Source organism: Adiantum capillus-veneris, chromosome 4 (genome assembly GCF_014529385.1).
Source record: "Adiantum capillus-veneris isolate H3 chromosome 4, ASM1452938v2, whole genome shotgun sequence".
NCBI classification, from domain to species: Eukaryota; Viridiplantae; Streptophyta; class Polypodiopsida; order Polypodiales; family Pteridaceae; genus Adiantum; species Adiantum capillus-veneris.
In genome coordinates, this window is record NC_140934.1 from 88,657,596 (window position 1) to 88,679,829 (window position 22,234).

The following is a 22,234-nucleotide window of genomic DNA, read 5'->3' on the forward strand; positions in this document are numbered from 1 at the left end:
CAGGGGTGGCAATGAGATCAAGGGGTGTGAAGTGGGCGCACGGCTATCGGGGGATCTAGAGCGTCCGTCACTTGAAAACTAAACCCGGTGGCATGTTGGCCTGTCGATCCACCTCAGCAAGAACTAAACCCAGATAGGCATGCCCGCCTGGCGGTCCACCTCAGCAAAAACTAAACCCGGATTAAGTAACACCCACGTAGCGGGGTCAAAAGGGTGAAAGGCATCCACGTTGGCGCGTGGGAAATCGACATGCATGTAGGAGAATTCAAATTCGGACGATTGCAAGGTTTCTAATTTTTGGGTGGCCTTGGAGGTTAACTGGAAAGAAAAGGGAGAGGATGGACATGAATGCATGTTGGGTGGAAGAGGAGGTAATGCAAGGCAAAGAGAGGATCAAAGACGCTTACAACATCGATCTCAATGTGACCTGGCAGGAAGAAGAAGCCATGGAGGGTAACTGGCAGGAAGAAGTAGCCATGAAGGGTAAGATGGGCCTATACCTGATTTGAATGAGGGTATAGAGGAGAGCAGCGAATCTGAATCAAATTCAAGCCAAGATTCTGAGGATTTGTTGGGTTTTAATAATGGTTGGCTGAATGAAGGGAACTCAAGCAGTACCGACCATCCAAAAGCTGGAGCCCAGTTCCCTCAAAAGCAACCATGTGGGGCCTCAAATGGGGACTCAATCCACATGGTCAAACCTATGATCCCGTCTCATGATCCATCCTTGCATCTTTCTCACCACTTCTTTAGTGTGATCGAGTAAGCTACGACCTAATGCTTCAAGATATGAAGGGGATTTGCAACCCAAGTTTGGCTACACTTCGAGAAGTAAATGTCCATGACATAAAAAGATGGAACAGGATGAAGAACAATCTATATATTCAAGGATCCGAACATGATGGATCGAACAAGCTCTTCTTGAAGATGCCTCTCCTGGCAATTGCACCAATTGAGCAATGGACATCTATCATAGAAGAATGTCACATTGATCCGCAAGGGGCTCACTTTGGCATGTGAAAAAGTATTTGATATTCTCAAATCGGAATGGTGTACAGATGTGAGAAAGCATGGCATACCTATTTCCTTTATCAGAGACGTGATTAGATCTTGCAAAGTGTGCAGCAAGGATCCAACACTCCCTCCCCAATTGCTTATGTCACAAAACTCCCTCCCCAATTGCTTATGTCAAATAAGGTTGAAGAAAAGTTGAATGCTGATGAGAATAACCCAAGTGAGAAAATTTTAACAGATAAAGCCCACATGAATGATGCGCTAGAGAGAGTATTGCGCTTAAGCATAAGGTGAGACTTGTCAAGATAAGATCAGCCCAAGTAAGTTTTGGTAAGGTAGAGGACATCTACGTTTTTCATCGTGGTGGTTCAAGAAGGCATCGTGGAGGAGACAAGCACAGAGAGAGAGAAACAAAGAATTGTATGTTAAGTATGGAGCCTGATTTACCCTTGTAATTTTCTGTGGTAAAAGCGCACATTTGTAAGGCCCCCGTTATGAGGAGAAGCCATCGTGCGTGAAGGAAAATCACTCACCAAAAATAAAAATTTTCACGGACAAGAATCAGGGGCAACTTTAAAGCTCCGCCCCCGAGACTTTTTTTTTCGCCGGAATATTATGGCCGGACGGCGGCCGGAAAGTGGTCGGAAAACAACCGGTCGTTTGGCCGGTGGCCGGTAGTCAATGGCCGATGGCCGGTGGTCGGAAGTCAATGGCCGGTGGCCGGTGGTCGAAAGTCAATGGCCGGTGGCCGGTGGCTGAATTCAAAAGCGGACTTGTCTTCTCAAGGGCGGCCACACATGGACGGATTGGAGGGTCCGATTTGGACTTATTCGCACAAGGGCGGCTACACATGGTTGTCTCTCATAAGAGAGGGCAGCCCTTTTGGCCTATAAAAGGAGGCCATTTCTACACACATTTCATAGTGTGAAGTTGATGCAACAAGGTGAGTGTGAGGTGGTGAGAGTGAAGCAAGGCGGGAGCTCCATTAAGGGTATAATCCCTTTGTAAACTACTTCTTGTTTTGAAGTACTAAAGCCATTGAGTGGCTGCTTTCCCGTGGACGTAGCCCACATTGGGTGAACCACGTATATCGTGTGTACTCTCTCTCTCTCTCTCTCTCTCTCTCTCTCTCTCTCTCTCTCTCTCTCTCTCTCTACTCTATAATCTCGTGTATATAAATCTGTCTCTCTCCATTAAGTAATCTACTCAATTATCTATTTAGCTACGTCTTATTTCCTAACAACTGGTATCAGAGCAAGGTTTGCTCGTAGCTAAATTATCTCAAGGAAAGGATTCCTTGAATTGAGTGAGAGTTATGGCGGAGGAAGGGAAGCTCAAGATTGAGAAGTTCAAAGGCAAAAACTACCAACATTGGAAGATGCAGATTGAAGACTATCTCTACCAGAAGGACCTCTATTTGCCACTAGGCGGTCTTGCGAAGAAGCCCGCAACAATGGCAGATGAAGCATGGATTGTCCTTGATCGAAAGGCACTGGGAACAATCCGGTTAATCTTGGCGTCAACGGTGGCCTTCAATGTTTCGGAGATGAAGACCACGGAGGACTTGATGAAGTCACTTGACGACTTCTACGAGAAACCATCGGCATCCAATAAGGTATTTCTTATGAAGCGTTTGTTCAATCTAAAGATGACAGAGAATGGTTCAGTTGCAGAACACCTAAATGACTTTAACACAAACATAAGTCGACTTCGATCAGTGAAAATCAATTTTGATGACGAAGTGCGAGCTCTCCTTATACTATCATCTCTACCGGATAGTTGGGACAGCCTTGTGATGGCTGTAAGTAATTCTATCTCTGGCACAAATACTCTTAAGTTTGATGATGTTGTGGGTGTTCTCCTACGCGAGGAAATGCAAAGGAGAAGCACAGGAGAATCATCAAGTGCTGCATTATCAGTGGAAACAAGAGGAAGGCTTAAGGAGAGGTTCAAAAACCAAAAGGGTCGTGATCGCTCAAGGCGGAGCAAGTCACGCACAAAGTCAGTTCTTGAATGTTGGAACTGCGGCAAGAAGGGCCACGTCAAGAAGGATTTCTGGTCCAAGAAGAAGAAGGAGACAGAGTCTCAAGACAACAAGCCAACATCGGAGGCCAATGTGGTAGGTAAAGTAGAGCAAGATGCTCTAATTCTCTCATTAGACAATGTGTCTAATTCCTGGATAGTAGATTCCGGGGCTTCATTCCATGCGACACCACACAAGCGACATTTCCAAGACTACACCAAAGGTAATTTTGGGTATGTATACTTGGGAGATGATGAAGCTTGTGAGATTGTCGGCAAAGGTACAGTTTCTGTCAAAACTGCTAACGAAAATGAATGGAAGCTTAAAGATGTTAGGCATGTTCCTTCTCTTCGCAAAAATTTGATCTCTACAGGACAATTGGACGATGAAGGTCACAACATTGCATTCGGAAACAAACGGTGGAAGATCTCAAAGGGATCTTTGGTGGTTGCCAAGGGTGAAAAAGTCGGTACACTTTACTTGTGTACTGTTAGCACGCAACCTTCAGCTTGTGCAGCAACTACAGAAGTTGACAGTGCGGTGTGGCACTACCGACTTGGGCATATGAGTGTCAAAGGAATGCAAATCCTTCAAACAAAGAAGCTTCTACCAGGTTTGAAAGAAGTGGACTTAGAGTTCTGTGAAGATTGTGTTTATGGTAAACAAAAGAGGGTAAAATTTCAAAAATCAGGAAATGAAAGAAAAAATAAAAAACTTGAGTTGGTTCATTCTGATGTTTGGGGTCCTGCAAGTACACCATCACTTGGTGGCTCATTGTACTATGTAACATTCATAGACGATGCGACTAGAAAAACATGGGTTTATGTCATGAAGAATAAATCCGATGTATTTTCCATATTTCAAAGGTGGAAAGCCTTTGTGGAGAATGAAACAGGTACCAAGGTTAAATGCCTCAGATCCGACAATGGAGGCGAATATTGCAGCCAAGCTTTTGAAAGCTTTTGTGCTAGCAATGGCATTCGGAGGCAAAGGAAAACCCCAAGGACACCTCAACAAAATGGGATTTCAGAAAGGATGAACATGACAATCATGGAACGAGCACGAAGCATGCGGCTACATGCAGGCCTACCGCTTGAGCTTTGGGCGGAAGCTGTAAGTACGTCTGTGTACTTAATCAATCGGTCACCCTCAACGGCATTGGATGGGGGAGTTCCAGAAGAGGCATGGACAGGTAAACCGGTGAATTATGCATTTCTCAAAGTTTTTGGGTGTGAGGCTTTCATGCACATAGATAGAAGCCTAAGATCAAAGTTAGATGCAAAGTCCAAAAAGTGTTTCTTCATTGACTATGGAGAAGGAGACTTTGGGTATCGCCTATGGAATCCTGAAGATGGTAATATCTTAAGGAGTAGGGATGTAATTTTTAACGAACAAAATATGTACAAAGATTACTTGGAAAGAAAACAAACAAAAGAAACAGGTGATGAGTACATGGAGCTTGAGGATGGTGAAGACTCAAGGACTGCAAATGGTGACAATGTGCAACAACGTCAACCAAATAAGGAGCCTCAACCTATTCCCCGAAGATCTACAAGAGCAAGTAGACCTCCAGAAAGGTTTGTTCCTTCCTTCAACCATCTCTTGATCTCAGATTCTGGAGAGCCGGAATCATATGAAGAAGCTATGCAACATGAATCCAAAGAAGAATGGACGAAGAGCATGCAAGTCGAGATGGACTCACTACATCGCAACCAAACATGGGAGTTGGTTGAGTTGCCTAAAGGTAAGCGGGCACTTCAAAACAAATGGGTGTACAAGCTAAAGGAAGAAGAAGGTGGGAAGAAAAGGTACAAGTCTAGGCTTGTGGTAAAAGGTTTTTCTCAAAAGAAAGGTATTGACTTCAATGAAATATTTTCTCCTGTTGTAAAAATGAACTCAATTAGGCTTGTCTTAAGCCTTGTGGCTGCTCATGATCTAAATCTCGAGCAAATGGATGTAAATACGACATTCCCTCACGGTGACTTAGAGAAGGAAATCTACATGCTTCAACCAAAGGGGTATGAAGTAAAAGGTAAGGAGAAAATGGTTTGCAGATTAAAGAAGAGCTTGTATGGTTTAAAGCAAGCATCAAGACAATGGTACTTAAAGTTTGATCGATGGATGTTGGATCATGGATTCACAAGATGCAACTCGGATCACTGCGTCTACACGGAGAATTTGGGAGATGGGAAATTCATCATCCTAATGTTGTATGTTGATGACATGTTGATTGCAAGTGCTAACATGCAGGACATCAAAGACCTAAAAGAGGAGCTGTCCAAATCTTTTTCAATGAAAGATTTAGGTGCTGCAAAGAGGATACTTGGTATGAAAATATCAAGGGACAGGACGAAGAAGACAATAAAGCTATCTCAAGAAGATTACATCAAGAAGGTACTAGAAAGGTTTGCAATGCAAAATGCAAAACCAGTTTCTACACCTTTGGCTGGTCATTTTAAACTAACGAAGGATATGTGTCCAAAGACACAAGAGGAGATAGCCTATATGTCTAAAGTTCCATATGCTGCAGCGGTAGGTTCTCTAATGTATGCTACGGTCTGGACAAGGCCAGACATTGCACATGCAGTGGGAGTTGTGAGTAGGTTCATGGACAACCCAGGTAAAGAGCATTGGCAAGCTATGAAGTGGATACTTAGGTATCTAAAAGGGACAACAACAAATGCTTTGTATTTTGGAGGAACTGATATTTTTCTAGAAGGGTATGCTGATGCAGATATGGCAGGTGACAAAGATACTCGAAGGAGCACTATTGGCTATGTGTTCACGGTTGGAGGCACAGCAGTAAGCTGGGCTTCAAAGCTGCAGAAAGTGGTTTCACTTTCTACCACGGAAGCAGAGTATGTAGCAATGACTGAGGCAAGCAAAGAAATTCTGTGGCTTCACAGATTCTTAGAAGAGCTTGGATTCAAACAAGACAATTGTGTCTTGTACAGTGATAGCCAAAGAGCTATCCATCTTGCGAAGAACTCAGCCTTTCATTCAAGGACAAAGCACATTGAGGTGAGATATCACTTCATACGCACTCTTTCGGAAGAGGGACAACTAAAGCTAGGAAAGGTGCATACAAGTGAAAATCCTGCAGACATGTTTACAAAGGTGGTCAACAAGGAGAAGTTGAGCTTTTGCTCATCTTCAATCGGCATTCAAGGATAAGAAGCCAAAATGGAAAGCAGTCACAGGTTTGGTTTGGAGATCACTCTCCAAGCGGGAGATTGTTAAGTATGGAGCCTGATTTACCCTTGTAATTTTCTGTGGTAAAAGCGCACATTTGTAAGGCCCCCATTATGAGGAGAAGCCATCGTGCGTGAAGGAAAATCACTCACCAGAAACCAAAATTTTCACGGACAAGAATGAGGGGCAACTTTAAAGGCCTCGGGGGCGGAGGCCCCGAGACTTTTTTTTTCGCCGGAATATTATGGCCGGACGGCGGCCGGAAAGTGGTTGGAAAACAACCGGTCGGTTGGCCGGTGGCCGGTAGTCAATGGCCGATGGCCGGTGGTCGGAAGTCAATGGCCGGTGGCCGGTGGCCGAATTCAAAAGCGGACTTGTCTTCTCAAGGGCGGCCACACATGGACGGATTGGAGGGTCCGATTTGGACTTATTCGCACAAGGGCGGCTACACATGGCTGTCTCTCATAAGAGAGGGTAGCCCTTTTGGCCTATAAAAGGAGGCCATTTCTACACACATTTCATAGTGTGAAGTTGATGCAACAAGGTGAGTGTGAGGTGGTGAGAGTGAAGCAAGGCGGGAGCTCCATTAAGGGTATGATCCCTTTGTAAACTACTTCTTGTTTTAAAGTACTAAAGCCATTGAGTGGCTGCTTTCCCGTGGACGTAGCCCACATTGGGTGAACCACGTATATCGTGTGTACTCTCTCTCTCTCTCTCTCTCTCTCTCTCTCTCTCTCTCTCTCTCTCTCTCTCTCTCTCTCTCTACTCTATAATCTCGTGTATATAAATCTGTCTCTCTCCATTAAGTAATCTACTCAATTATCTATTTAGCTACATCTTATTTCCTAAAATTGTAGTTGTTCTTTCAAGGCACGAGTGCAATTCAAAGAAGAAGTTGATGAAGTCACTATTGTTCTCCATGCTATGTATCACTGCCATGTTCCTACCTCTCGGCTTGACTTATACTATCTACCGGTTCATCCACGAGTGCTTCACTGTTGCATGGAAGATTACTTTGATGTGGGTAGATCTCGCCACGTTGCCAAAGTGTCTGTCTCAAAACAAAACTTCCACATGCAACAAGTGCCTCCAGTAGATTGCGTGACTTTCCAATTCTTCATGATCCCAAAGGAGGTCCGACAGCTCGAATATAGCTTGCGACTTCAAGGTAGTACTTTTCATTGCTTATTCTCTCAACCTATATAGCATTTTCTTGACCTAAGATATTTTTTTTTAGGTCGAGAATCAGAAAATGATTGGTCTGGGATATATATGGAGGCTTTGAAAGTTACAATCTGGTGGGAAGGTAACTTCTTTTACAGCAATAGTTTCATTTTCACTTTTATATGTTGTCCTTGCATCCTTATGTAGATGCTTGCTGCTTTTGAAAGGTTTCATATGTCCATCCATACAACCAAATGCATTGTAAGACATCCAGAAGCCATTTGTTATCATCATTCAAGATAGTTGGATGCCGGAGATGTGTATTCCCTTCTATGACATAACGCATGGGCTGTGGACAACACATTCAAGACAAATGTGTATGGGTTGCCATTATATGCAATTGTTTTGCCTAATCAAGCTGGGATTGGATTGCCTATGTGGTTGATGATGTGCACATGTGACACTGGGACATGTCAGGAGAGCATTGCCTTTGAATTGACCATTCGCATAATATTTTCAAGGATGGGTAGCATTCGGCCGAATGCAATTATAATAGATAAGTGCCCTCAAGAGTTGAATGCTATCTTGAGAGCCATTAGGGATGATGATGCTTGTTGGGCTCAAAACAATAGAGGGTGTCGAGTGCAAGTTGCATGACATGTCTTGCTCTACTGGTTTCATGCCAAAAAAGCTTGGGTAGAGAATCTTTTGCCCCAAGTGCCAAAAGACTTGCGAGATCAAGTATATTTCACGATGTTTTATGCATTCAAAGTGTGAGGATGATTTCGAAGCTCGCTTTCAGAAACTCTTATTGGACTACTTCGAGCATGCAAATATTCAGGTGCTCAAAGTCATGTATATGGCGTGAGCGTTGGCCAAGTTTGGGCGCTTATTTCTCCATGGCAATGTGGACACTACAAATCTGGTGGAGAGATTATGGCAATATATCAAGTACACTTTGTTGGCTGCAAGGATAAATAGGTTGGTGCTTGACCTATTGCATGCACTTATTGGTGATGCAAGGAGTGGAACCTCGATGGGAGGAACTCTATTGGAGTTCTTCAAGCAAAAGCAAGAGCTAGGTGAGCATTAATCATTCTCCTTGCAATTTTATATCAACTACTTTTGTTAAACAAGTTCATTGTGTGTATGTCAATAGTGGACTCTGAACTTTTGTTGTGTATGGCTCAAGCAAGAGTGTGACCAAAGCACTAGCTGGTGGGGAGAAGTTATTTCAACGATATGAGTCTAATCCACCTACTCTTCACGTGGTGAACGAGTCTACATTGCTATTCAAAATCCAAAACATGTCTTCGGACACTTGGTATCACGTGAGTTTACAACCCTCCTATTGTGATTTCCCATATTGGTTCTCCCAATGCAAGCATCTATACGGAGTGCGCCTAATACTACAAAGCCATTTTCCGATGCTACATGCAATTTTGCCTATTGTGGATAGTTTGTACATGCAATGGTTGAACTTCCTACAAAGAATGGAATGCAAGAATGTCCTCAGGCTGTGGAGGTAGAGAGTCGTTGTGATGGCACAAAATTGGGTGTTGACATGCATAGCTTTGAGCAAGATACAGACAGGGTTGATACGGAGATTGTTTCTTGTATTGATGAGTTTAGAGATATCTTGCAACAGCTTCCGAATAATTTTTCCACATGGACATTGGTGCGAAAGTAGGTAGCTCTTGGACAACTGAAGATCTCTATGGAGAACCTAAAAAACCTCCATGAGCCAAAGAAGGCGAGCATGCCATGTAGAGGTAGCATTAAACAAATTCAATCCACTGTCACACAAACACGGCTTGGGCATGGCAGGCTATCAAGTATCATTGATCCTCTTTCGGATGCACTTGATGGTAGCCCCTAGCCAAACAAGACTAGGAGACTCACAGGTTCACTGAGGCACAAACACCAACGAGGGTGAAGTCGTGTGCACTTCAAAAAATGGTGGCATATTTATTGTCCTCATTGTTGTAGTAAGACTCTTCTTGTTGATGAATCTTGCATAATATGCTGCCATACATGCCATGCTTTGTTGCCTTTATCTCAAAAGCATTTGGGTGCATTTTCTATTGCTCAAATCATGGACCACCTGGTGCAGTTATGGGATGGCAACAGCTCAGTCAAAGGTTCTATTGCGTGTGACTATGAGGTGTCACTTGAAGGAAGTGAACGGAATTTCATAGTGAAGCTTGATGATGGCAGAATCTATGAAAAGGTATATGCATCAAGAATACTCATAACCTTTATGTGATGAACATGTAGGGCCTTTACATCCACCATTATTGCAGGATCAGCCAAGAGGAGGCTTGTCAGACATGCAAGCATTATGTGTGTGTTGTGCATTAGCCATGTAGGCATTTTGAGTAGTCATTGCGGCATGTATATACAAACTGGCCTTGTTTGTGTGTGGGCGATCGTGGCCTTCGTGGTGATCTTGTTTCTTCTCATGGGTTTTTATTTTTGCTACAAGAATTTTTGTTGGGATGTAAGCGAGCCCCATGTCAAGTTTATGCATTGCCATTGTGTGGGTTTATACAAGGTCCTTGAGAGCAGGTTTATGGATACAATCAACCATGCATGACTGAGGTTTTATTTTTGTTTCTTGTTTATACAATTTCCTTGAGAGTTTACGGATTGAGAGCAGGTTTATGGATACAATCAACCATGTATGAATGAGGTTTATTGTTGTTGCTTGTTTATATACAAGGTCCTCGAGAGTTTATGGATTGAGAACAGGTTTATGGATACAATCAACCATGCATGACTGAGGTTTTATTGTTGTTGCTCTTTTATACAAGGTCCTCGAGAGTTTATGGATACAATCAACCATGCATGACTGAGCTTTATTGTTGTTGCTTGTTTATACAAGGTCCTCGAGAGCATTTTATGCACACAATCAACCATGGCTGAGGTTTTATTGTTGTTTCTTGGAATGCATACTACCAAGTGCAAGAGAATTAGGGTAGAGTATAGACACAAATGATAGAACCAAAAGTGCAATTGACTCATTAGTGAATAGCTCTTAAATAGGCTTAATGCTTTACAATCATTGGCTATAGTGGTTGCATCCTCTTGCTATTGGACCATGTCATCATTTCATCTTTCCTCGGTGGTTAGAGGGCTTGCCCATATGGTGCCACAAGTTGGGCTTACTGAAACATAATCCTTTGAAGATGCTTGAGGTGTGTTGTGGACTTGATCTGGTGATAATTCTTAACATTCAAGGTAATGTCACACTACGATAGGTTCACAAGGGCTTGAAGAATGAAATTGACCTCAACCTGCCTCCAAAATTTTTCCTCCACTACAACATGTGAAAGGTAGTATGCTATTGCATTTATTCCTTTTTTGTTTGTTATTGCCACAATACTTTGGTTTAACTATATGTCGGGTTAACTCTGTCGGGTAGGTCCCTTAAAGAAAGGAGAAGAAGATAGTATGTGTAGAGATAAGAGATGATCGATTGTTTGTTGTGTAGTGCAACTTCTAATTCAATACATGATCCTGATACAAAGCACCACAAATCACTAACCTTCAAGTTTATAACAAAGTTGTAGGCAACATGTCTGTAATTGTTATGCATACGTCAATGCAATATATTAATAATTTTCTTGAAAATATATGGAAATGACATACCGCATCTAAGTCTAAGAGCTACAAAGACAAATTAATATAAACTTTTGTGATGACTTAAGTGCAATTTGATGTTTTACGTACAATTTTGTGGATTAAGACAAATATAAGAATTTTGGGAAACATACACAAAATTGGGAAAAACTTGAGCTCACAGCCACTTAAACAATTTGCAATACCCAACATGAGTATGATCTCATTATATCCAAAATTATTTCTAGCCCATCCTTACATCCAAGTTTGGAAAAGCAAGAAACAAAAATTTTGATTTGCCTATTTTCACATGCAAGGCATACAATGTGGCCACTTCGTGGCAACAAGTGATAGAAACCTCCCACAAGTTCATGAGATAATCTTTCATATAATTCAAACGACAATTGAACAAGACTTAGGCAAGTTTGCATGTGACTTGAGTTGTTTTTTCTTTGCAAGATTTAGAAGGACAAAAATGCAACAAGACAGTCATGTTAATTAACTACTCATACCACATTGTCGGCATACTTTCAATAGACCATGTAGTGCTTATCAATTCCACTTATTGGACTTTTTTGACATACAAATAATACAAAGTCAGGAGACCCTCCCTTTCTTAGGTTTGTTTCTAATCCCACAAGAGAAATTGAGCATAGATATTTCAACATAGACAAAACATAGTGCAACTTCAAGACTCTCATGTTACTAAACACTTAGGAAAAGGAGAGCTTAAACTTAGAGCGTATGTTAAACTATTATTCAAAGGGCAATAAGGATCACAAGTTTTGTATTCCATATGTGGAAGGGGAGTATGGTCAGGGGTTCTCATTCAAATTATGTTTTTGAGCTTTTATTCAACACAAGAATGAACAAACTGCAACTTATCTTTATAAGTTGTCCTAGCACTCAAAATTAAACTTGAGAAAGCAACATGCCCACTTGAACAACTCGTATGAAAGAAACAAGTACTACAAAATAGAGAGGCGCCTTGACATAAAAGGGATGCTTTAGCAAGGCATGCTAGGAGATCCTGCTCAAATGGGGTGCCTTGACATGAAAGGGTACTTCACCTAGATATCCATAGATGATTTTCTGTGCTAGATCTTTACAAAGTTGTTGCAAAAGAACAACTCAAGCTCATGGTCAAAGGAAGAGGAGTTCGAGTAGTCTTCCTTTGGGCTTTCTTTGTACTGTTTTCATGTCTATTATAGTCTGATGCAAGATAGTGAAGGTGTTATATGGCAAGTATGTAACCTGTTTTCTAGAGAAAATCAAAATCTGGTATGCCAATGCCAATGATGAATAGGTTTTGAAAAGGATGATGGTGATGGGAAAACCAGGACAAGGCGAGCTAAGCTTTGGCAAGGAAGGTCAACAAGGAAGGTCAAGGACCATGGAGCGAGATGTGAAGCTTTCACTCTTGTTGATTGGAATAAACGGCAACCGAGTGGATGGAGGTCTTTGCTACACATGTGTAGTCAGCTAGTACTCAAAATATGCTATACATCTAGAGAGCCAAACCATCACCCATGCTTCATCGAGGCCTAGTATTGACGCTCATGAAACATGTGTTTGTTCATGTTGAAACAATTTTTTTATCTAGGTGTAGGGTAGAAGAGTCAATAAATTATTGAAACTATAGCTTTTTTTGAAGGTGTAGGGTAGAGGACCCAATAAACAGATGGTCACCAATAAATAGACAAATTGACCCCCAATTTGGAGACAAAATGTTGGAGTAAGCTTGAAATCTTGCTTATGTGTCCTCTTGTGGTTTGTTAAAAATGCTACCGTCACTAGGGCTTGAGCATCTCAAATCTCTCAAGGAGCCTTGAAAATTGAGTTTCTCAAATAGAGCATTGAGACAAAATCCAAAAAACATTAATCTTGGGATTATCTAATTTGTTCTTCATGCAAAATCTAATGCAATCTACACAATTAAAACATGATTAGATATGCAAAATCCCCCCACCCCAAATTACTACTTTTTCAACTAGATGTCTCTATACTAGCTCCTCTACCCCCTGATCTTTAGTATCGACACAAATAGAATCCTTCTACATTAAGGTATACTTTATGTTACTTAAAATAGCGGGTTAGATGATTGGGTCTCCATATTTGAAAGTGAATATGGCTTCTTTAAGGCTTAAAATCCTCTTGATATGTTAACCTTTTTTGTGTTTTTTAGTTCACCAAATAACCTTGTTTCTATATTCACAAGGATGGTCTAGTTAGGAACACTCTGAGGATCAAAGTTGAGTTTGGGCTTGCATGCCTTCTATAGAGTAAGTAAAGGTGGAGAGTTTGAGCCTCATCATTTTTTATCGCCCGTACAACATTGGAGGCTCGAAGTCAAGTTTGTGTCTTCACTCCATTTTACATGGGGAGACACCATGAGGCTAAGATTCAAAGCTAAGCCTCAAGCCATGTTAAGGTAGTAACATGATAAGGCTCAAACTTAAGTTTGAGCTTCCCCTCTTGTTACATGTGAGAAACGAATGAGGCTAAAAATCACGATCACGTCCCAACCTTGTTAGGGCTCAAACTCAAGTTCAAGCCACTCCATCTTATTTTGGGGGAGGCTAAGGTTGAAAGTTGAACCTCCAACCATGTTAGAGTACTAACCGAGTAAGGCATGAACTAAAGTTTGAGCCTCCACCCCATGTTAAAATGGAAAAACATCATGAGGCTAAAACTTAAAGTTGAGACTCCAACCTTGTTAAGATATTAAAATGATGAGCTTCAAACTTTCACCCCATCTTACAGGCAAAAACACCATGATACTAGAGGAGTAACATGATGAGGTGCTCAAATGTCAGGCCTAGGGTAAGATCGGGCAGGCCAAGGGCCAGGATATACATGCAGTAGATGGGGTCCCTATAATTAGCTAGGCAAGGCTTATATAGGACACAGTTGGGTGGAAAGTGGCATGCTCTAGTCCCCTCAATGTTGCATTGGTATCAGAGCTTAGTGGAGAGGAGAGCTATGGAGGAGGGGGAAAGGTAACCTTGCATGGCGATGCATGGTCTCTCTCTCTCTCTCTCTCTCTCTCTCTCTCCTCTTCATGGCGACCTTGGGAGCCGTGAAGGAGCTGTGACCTTGGGTGTTTGTGGGCCTGGCCCCTTGGATACAAAGATGTGGAAGGATGAAGGTGCTGCAAAAAATGGGCGGGAACCACCTCTTGGAAGGGAAACAAGCCGGGGTACAACTACCACCAAACCGATCGTGGCTGGGCTCTACAGGATTGCATGGACATGAGGACAATTTTTTATTTTAGCAGCACCCTCGATTGGTGCTCGTAGCCGTAGCTCTAAGCCCAAAAATCTTGGCACCGACTGCTGTTCTCTGTTCCATGCCATGGTGATACAAATTTTCACACTCTTTGCTTATTTTGGCACCCAAGGATTCCCTAGGGTCATCCTAAGGGACTTCTCTCATGCAAAGGCTAGCAACGAGTTCAACCAAACCCACATGCATTAGCATGTAACACAGGCAACAAGCAAAGTGTAGAAATTTAGCAAGCAAGCTCAAATGCAAGGCATGCGAGTAGCAAAGTACAAAAATTGAAATTCAAATTTGTCAAAATTGTCGGCAATTATTCGAGGGCAAGGTGGGGTAAGCAACTCTCATTATTTTTAACACGATCTTTGGTTTCTTTTGCGAATCGGGCAAGGCCCTCGATAGCACGGCAATGGATTTATTATATAAACTAAGTAATGGTATACAAACCAACCAACAAATCACCATGGTATGGACCATGGTTAAGACTACCACAAAATCTTGTACTCGAGCAAGGCTCGAGATTTTGTAGGGCACATCCACAAGGATACAAAAAGCGTGGCATGAAGGGCCATGCAACATCCAAGAGATCGACAACATGGCAAGTCAAGTCGAGTGATTAATGAGGTATGTATAGATTTTTAAGTTTCTTTGACAAATTTTCATACCATGCTGCATAACCCTATCATGCAATAGAGGTGAGTGCACTTTAAGCACTCCAAGCACAAGCACAACTTGTGACCGTTACCACATAAGCATTAAAATTTTGATGCATACATTATTGGCAAGGACCAATGATTAGTTTGCAAACCCAAATCAAGCACAGCTTGAGTACAAACCACCTCTCTAGCATCTCAAGGAGATTGGCACGGCCTATTGCTAGACTTGATGACGGGTGCAAAGCTGCTCGACATGGCCGGCCACTTGTTACAGCTTGCGAAGCCGACAGGGGTTTCTCTATTTTCATATTCTTGATTTTCATTTTTGTTAGGACATGGTTCCTAGGCAAATTATTTGAGAATTCTTGTCATTCAAGACAAAAGCTACATGGTCAAGGACAACAATAATCAAGCCAAGCAGGTACAAGGTACATACCTTGCAAGTATTTTTTTGCTAAGTGGCCAAGAATCTCTGTTAGCTATGAGCAGAAGAACTCCATGAGTAATTATGTGAAGCAAGGCTTCAATTTCGACGTTTGGCATCAATGTTTCCAATGTTTGGAACCTGGTACATACGACAACTCTCTCTTGTGCAGTAGATATGGCTTCGAGCAAGTTTTTCCTTCAAAATTTAAGGACAACTGGCTACGTCATGATAATCAGATTAAACAATTTCAAGTTTTTCTATGTTTTGACATTCAAATTTGACAAGGATTTTTTATTGTCCAAAGCAAAGTGATTTAATAATGTTTATGAGAAGCAAGGATTCTAACCCGTGCCAAGATCCTACCTTTGACTTCGAAAGAACAAAATTGGCACACAGTTCTAGGCATCTGGCAAAGGGAGGATAAAAACTCCCAATTTACATATGACAATGGCAAATTGTGATGCATCCATGCTCGATTGTGCAAGGCACTTCTGGTAGTAGCTCAATCTATAGGGGACATCAATGTTGCCAAGGGCTTATACCTCTACATGCATGACATGCTAGTGAGGTAGATATAATTCCATCTCATTCCTGTTTATGCTTTTGCTATAACACCAATTGCTCTGTCGAGGACAAGGTAATTTATTGATGTCTTTAAAAAAAATTATTTGTGTTTATTTTGTGGTTGTCAACAAACAAAAATTCTACAAGGAACCTAATTTAGGGACTTAATTCACAAGCAAAGTGCCATACTTAAATCACTCTGGTACAGTCACAACCACATACAAGGTAGGTGGATCAGGATGTGACTTATGTTATCTCTCTGTATGAGAGCGTCGTACAAGTAGACTATGATACGATTATAAGATAAGCTACCAAATTATAGTAACTCAAGGATTTTCCTTGCCCCCGTATTCTCTCTCTCTCTCTCTCTCTCTCTCTCTCTCTCTCTCTCTCTCTCTCTCTCTCTCTCTCTCTCTTTCTAATTCTCTGCGAGAAAAGTGAAATTATGTCGTATGGTAACAAGAAGGGCTAAGAGCCATCTATTTAGGAATGGCTAAGAGTTATCTATTTGTAATCCATCAATGACTGCTTTCAAGATCCAAGAATTCTATCCAGTTGATTACCCATCAATTCTAATGGACAAGCAAGCGTCTTGCCAATTGCTAATTTTTTGGGTGTTATTTTAGCACTACATACTTTAAGTGTGAAGATCAAGTTGAGTTTTTGAAAGTCTTAAACTCGTAAAAGCTTATCTCTACCAAGGTGTAGATGAAGCAAGCATTTTCGACAACACGACTGTTCACAAAAATCCAAGATTATGGACTTTCAAGTCTAAAAAAGATCCACTTGTGCATACAATTCCAACTTAAATGGGTCTCCTATTTTTTCTATAGCACTGAGAGTGTCTATACAAGCACAATTTTGGGGTAAGACCCAGCTCGTGATTACTAAATCACTTACTAAGTGTGATGATCAATCCTTAGAACCTTCACACTTGCACTTTCAATCAAGGAAAGAAGTCCACAAGCTGTCAAGGGGTAGTGGACAAGTTCAACTTCCAAAGCTAACTTCAATCATTGTTAGACATGGTAGACTATGTTGGTCACCGTTGGTTGCTAGGTTGCACAGTTCTCATGCAAAGTCTAACCAAGCGGGTTGACATTGCAAAAGCTAACCAAGGGGTTTGGATTGCAAAGGCAACACCTAGGGTTTTTCCAATTGTTTCTTTTAGGTTTGCAAAGTGCACATGACTATGGGTAAGTGCATGATATGTTCAACCTGCAGGTATGCATATGATTTGGTTTTGTTCTCCTTTTGAATATGCTTTTCTTGACTTTCTCAAGTCAGATGAATAAGTTTGAATGCTTTCATATATTTTTCTCTTCAGAGACATGACAAGGTTGTGTAAGAGAAATTTTTTCTGGCCGCAGTGTCCTAAATACAGTTTTGTATTATGCAGTTATGGACCTATATGTAGGGTTCTCTTTGACACATGTTGTCACATGGGATACAACATGGTCTATCAACTCAAGGAGTTTGGTTTAGCCAGTGTGGAGCAAGGTTAATGAGGGTCCCTCTCACTCATGTCGCTAAGTGTTTATAGTTACCTCCACACACAAGTACATCTCATACTTGAAGGATGTTCTTTTTTTAGACATTCTTATTTGATACATATTCCACATGTGGAGAATATGAGTCTTTGGACTGACACTGGCACATGCTAATTCAATGATGTGTTGCAACAAAGTCCCTAGGTGCTGGTCAAATCCATTTTATAGACCATTTTGAGCACATAGTATCAGGAACAATTTCAGTGGCCAGGAATTGTTGGGAACTTAAAACCAATTGTTAAGGTTACAAGTGCTGCTAAACAACATTAACAAAATGGTTGTTTATGAATATTTCAAGGCTATGTATTGTTAATGAAATTGTTTCTTTTTTTGTACCTAGAAGTGACTTACATTTCACATTCTATTATGGTTCAAATGTTTCGGCAAGGCTTGCAAATGATTGTAGTAGAAAGTATCTAGTTTCTTTTAAGAACTATTTACACTCCTCTTTTATGTGTGCTATGAGCACCATATTCGCAAGAAATATTGGCAAGTATGATCATGGATATGTAGGTTTGGATATGTTTTGCTAAATGCATGCACACTAGGTGTTATGGGCCCTAGGGTTTAACAAAGGCTGATTTGGAGCGGCACATGCACATTCAAGACATAGATCTAACAATCACCAATAGTAGTCATGGCTCGGTTTGGGTACTTGTGGATCTTTCAAGTTAACCAAGATGGTTATTTATAACATTGTTGATTTCTCAGCCATGTTGTAAGGTATTGTGATCCTTGTTTAGAAGTCATTTTGAAATACTATCTGTAAACAAAGGGGAAACACATCTCAGCTATATCATTTATCCAAAGAGGACAAGCAGATTACAAGTGTAATATTGTGCTAAAGGATATTCAAAGCGCGTACGTTAGCACCAAGCAATCCAATTTGTAAGCATGTATCACTCTAGTTTGAGTTTGCTTACCATAAAGTAAAGCACATTTGCGACTAGGTTTAGTCCTCTTCATGTGTAATTCAGGTTCTCAACCTTGAACACTAATTATGGTGCGGTTGTTTACTAATGAAAATTGATAACAAGCCAAGGGATTATACTTTGCGGATAAGTGACATCATCTAGTTACTTTCATGGAAACATCTTAGTTGTGATAACTCATTTAGCATACTCAAGTCAGTTCTAAATGCAGTCCACCTACTATGTTGGATATGGGCCAATTAAACGAGATGGTTTCAAAGGGATAACAATGTGGAAAATTAAAGATATTATTCTTGATTTCATTGAACCTCTTAATGAATTGTGTTCTGGTCCAACAAATAGCTGGATCCATGAAAGGGTGCCACTGCGGAAAACATTAGTGTTCTTATGATGATACAACCACTTTTGTTTTCGAGGAAAAAAATGCTTCTCCAAGGGGAAGTAATGTTAGGCCTAGGGTAAGTCCGGGCAGGCCAAGGGCCAGGACGAACATGCGGTATAAGGGTCCCTATAATTAGCTAGTCAAGGCCTATATAGGGCACAGTTGGGTGGAAAGTGGCATGCTCTAGTTCCCTCAGTCTTACATCCAAATACGGTGCTTGTGCCTCCATCATAGCTTATGAGGAGAATAACCATGAGTCTCAAACTTAAGTAATTTGACTCTCCAACCATCTTATCAAGAAAGAGTAGTCTTTTTGTTTTTTGTTTTTTGTTTTTTGTTTTTTTTTTTGGGGGGGGGGGGGGGGGGGGGGGGGGGGGGGGGGGGGGGGGGAGTTGAAATCCTATTTCGAGTTGAGCCTCCAATCCTATTAATGAGACTTCTGGGAGAGTCTTTTATTTCTTCTACAAAAATTCTTAATTTTCTCTTGGGAAGAAAAGTTTGAAATAATCAATCCATCCTAATATGCACACAAATTATCCGCTTCTACTACGTTAAACAATTTTGTAAAGCTAGGAACATCTGCATCTTTGAAAAAGGCCATTCAATAGCAAGATTTGATGAGATTGTTAATGAAAGTAGGGCAGTGATCATCTCTAGTATCAAAAAAAAAAAGGAATCGAAAGATTGAAATCTAGCAATCAAAGTAGGTTGGAGATCTCCTAGACACCAAAATGTAACTATCTAGTAACTCTCGATCCTCAAAGACAGTGTCACCCCGTTTGTGTAATGTGATCCCTCAAGGCATCGTTTCTGCTTGATAATTTTACATCTCTTTCTAGGTTAATATTACTCTTCCATTCACAATTGTATGGCAGAAACAAATTTATTTTATTAATTTAGGATGGGACTCGTAGGATGGGACTCAACTTGTTCTAGGTCCTCTTAGGGAGAGAACCTAGGGAGAGGTTGGAAATTAAGCTGAAGCTTCTCCTAGTCGTCATAAGTTCTAAGTTCTCTTAGGGAGAGGTTGTAAATTAAGCTCAATTCTCTCCTAGGACAAGACTAGAGCTTAAATTTTATGAAAACCAAGGAAAAACTTGACTAGCTATAACACTCAGCGAGCGATACATTTACTTTGCCAAAGTTAGAAAAGGTGAGAGAGAGGAATATCTCTAGAGTGTAATTAAGGGGGGGAAAGGGGGAGGAAATCTTGCAAAAGAGGTTAACACCAAACACGTTTCGCAATTGGCTCTTTAGTGGTGTCAACCATACAAGAGGAGTAGGAGGGATTAAATAGGTATCCACCTGAGGGAGGAGAGGTTCCCAAGGTAGTAGGTACAGAGTTTAAAGAGGAGGAGACCTCTTTAATAGAGGAGAATTAGCTCTTTAAATGGGGTAGGAAAAGGAGGGAAAGAGGGAGGTTTAAAGAGTGTTTTTTAGGGGTGCAAAGAGAAAGGGACTATGACAAAAAATTTATGGAGGAAAAGGAGGGTAGTAGGGGGGGACTATGACAAAAAATTAATGGAGGAAAAGGAGGGTAGTGAGGGTGGGGGGGGGGGGGTATTTTAAGGAATGAAGGGGAGGCAAGGAAGTGGGGGAGTGGGGTTCTTTTTTGAGAGAAGGTTGCCCAGATTGGGTGCATTTAGCCAACAGATGACCGATTTGGAAATAGGGGGGAGTTCGGAGTTGTTTACAAGAAGCTTAGAAAGAGGTTGGTTAATGGAGCAGGCTAAGTTGAGTTTGCGGGTGAAGGGTGAAAAGGGGATTTTGACGATGGAAGGTGGGGCATTCTTATGGTTACCCTTTAAAAGGAGAGAGGGCCTAAATGCATAGGTTAGATAAAGAAAGCACGCTTTCAAAAAAGGTGCAGGGTATCCTTTAGCCCTCAGTTGATAGAACAAGAGATTGCAAATAGAAATAAAACCCTCAAGTGAGTTTTCCCTAATGATATACCTCTTGAGCTCCAATAAAATAAAAGCAATTTTCTAGTGGATAGAGTGTCAAGATTGCCACGGGATGTAGTTGTATGAGTTAAAAGGTTTTTGGTGGAAATGTGTGTCCAAAATCCCTTTAGAGGAAAAGGAGGGCCCTTTAAAAAATTGTATGTTCAAAATAAAAGCTTCCGGCGAGGAGATGAAGGGAGTGATCTTTATATGCTCTTGGAGAGGATGTCCATACTCAAGGAGGTGCTTTTCTAAGCTAGCGGGGGGAGAGGGGGGCATCCCACACTCCAAAAGCGTCGTCTATGAACCTCTTAAAGTATAGGAGAGAAGCGGAAGAGACAAGGTTCCTGCCTTCTTCCAAAGAGCAAAGAAAATGACATGCATATACCACCACAAAATTGGACCCCATAGCGGTTCCTTTAACTTGATGCCAAAACTTTCCTTTGAAAGAGATGTAGTGATGGTTGAGAATGAGAGAGGCAAGGGATAGAATGAAGTTGACTTTAGGATAGGGAAAGAGACCTAGGATAGAGCTTTTCAGAGCGTTAAGCCCTTCCTGGATAGGAATTCTAGGGTACAGGGATTCAACGTCAAAGGTAAACAGAGTGACATGGGGGGAGAAGGGGATAGAGGCTAAGTCTAAGATAAGAGAATGAGAGTCCTTGACGTGTTGTTTTTAAGCTAAGAGTATGGGGAAGAGTTCCACATGTAGCCACTTCGAGGCATTTTCTAAGATATAAATAACCCTTGTAGGAACAAATGGGGCGGCCTACAAGGACAGGTTTATGAATTTTGGGTCACCCCGTTTGTGTAATGTGATCCCTCAAGGCATCATTTCTGCTTGATAATTTTACATCTCTTTCTAGGTTAATATTACTCTTCCATTCACAATTGTATGGTAGAAACAAATTCATTTTAAAATTTTATTTTATTAATTTAGGATGGGACTCGACTTAAGTTCTAGGTCCTCTTAGGGAGAGAACCTAGGGAGAGGTTGGAAATTAAGCTGAAGCTTCTCCTAGTCAACATAAGTTCTAAGTTCTCTTAGGGAGAGGTTGTAAATTAAGCTCAATTCTCTTCTAGGACACGACTAGAGCTTAAATTTTGAACCTCCTTATGACAACATCTTGACGACAATGGTTGGCATTGAGTACGCCGCCTTCACGAGAAGCAAGAGTGCATTCTGCTTTAGCTTGATCTGGACAAGGCTTATGACAGGATTGTGTGGTCCTTCATTCAAGATGTCATGAAATCACTGGGCTTTGCCCCGCGCCTCTATTAGAATATACACACTATGGGTGCTAGTAGCATATCAGAGCTCTTATTCAATGATACAATTGTGGGCTCCTTTGAAGCCAAAAGTTCGATCAAGCAAGGATATCCCCCTGGACCCGCTTCTCTTTGCTATTGGGTCACATCATCTGATAATGATTCTCAAAGCTGCAGCTGAGTGGGGGGAAATACAAGGGATAACTTTGCCCGGAAAC

General features: G+C 41.3%; 1 pseudogene; it reads left to right on the forward strand.

The window, feature by feature from the left end:
* The first annotated feature begins 338 nt into the window (after nt 1–338).
* LOC147459563 (uncharacterized) lies at nt 339–9,083 on the forward strand (annotated as a pseudogene).
* Nucleotides 9,084–22,234: the final 13,151 nt, after the last annotated feature.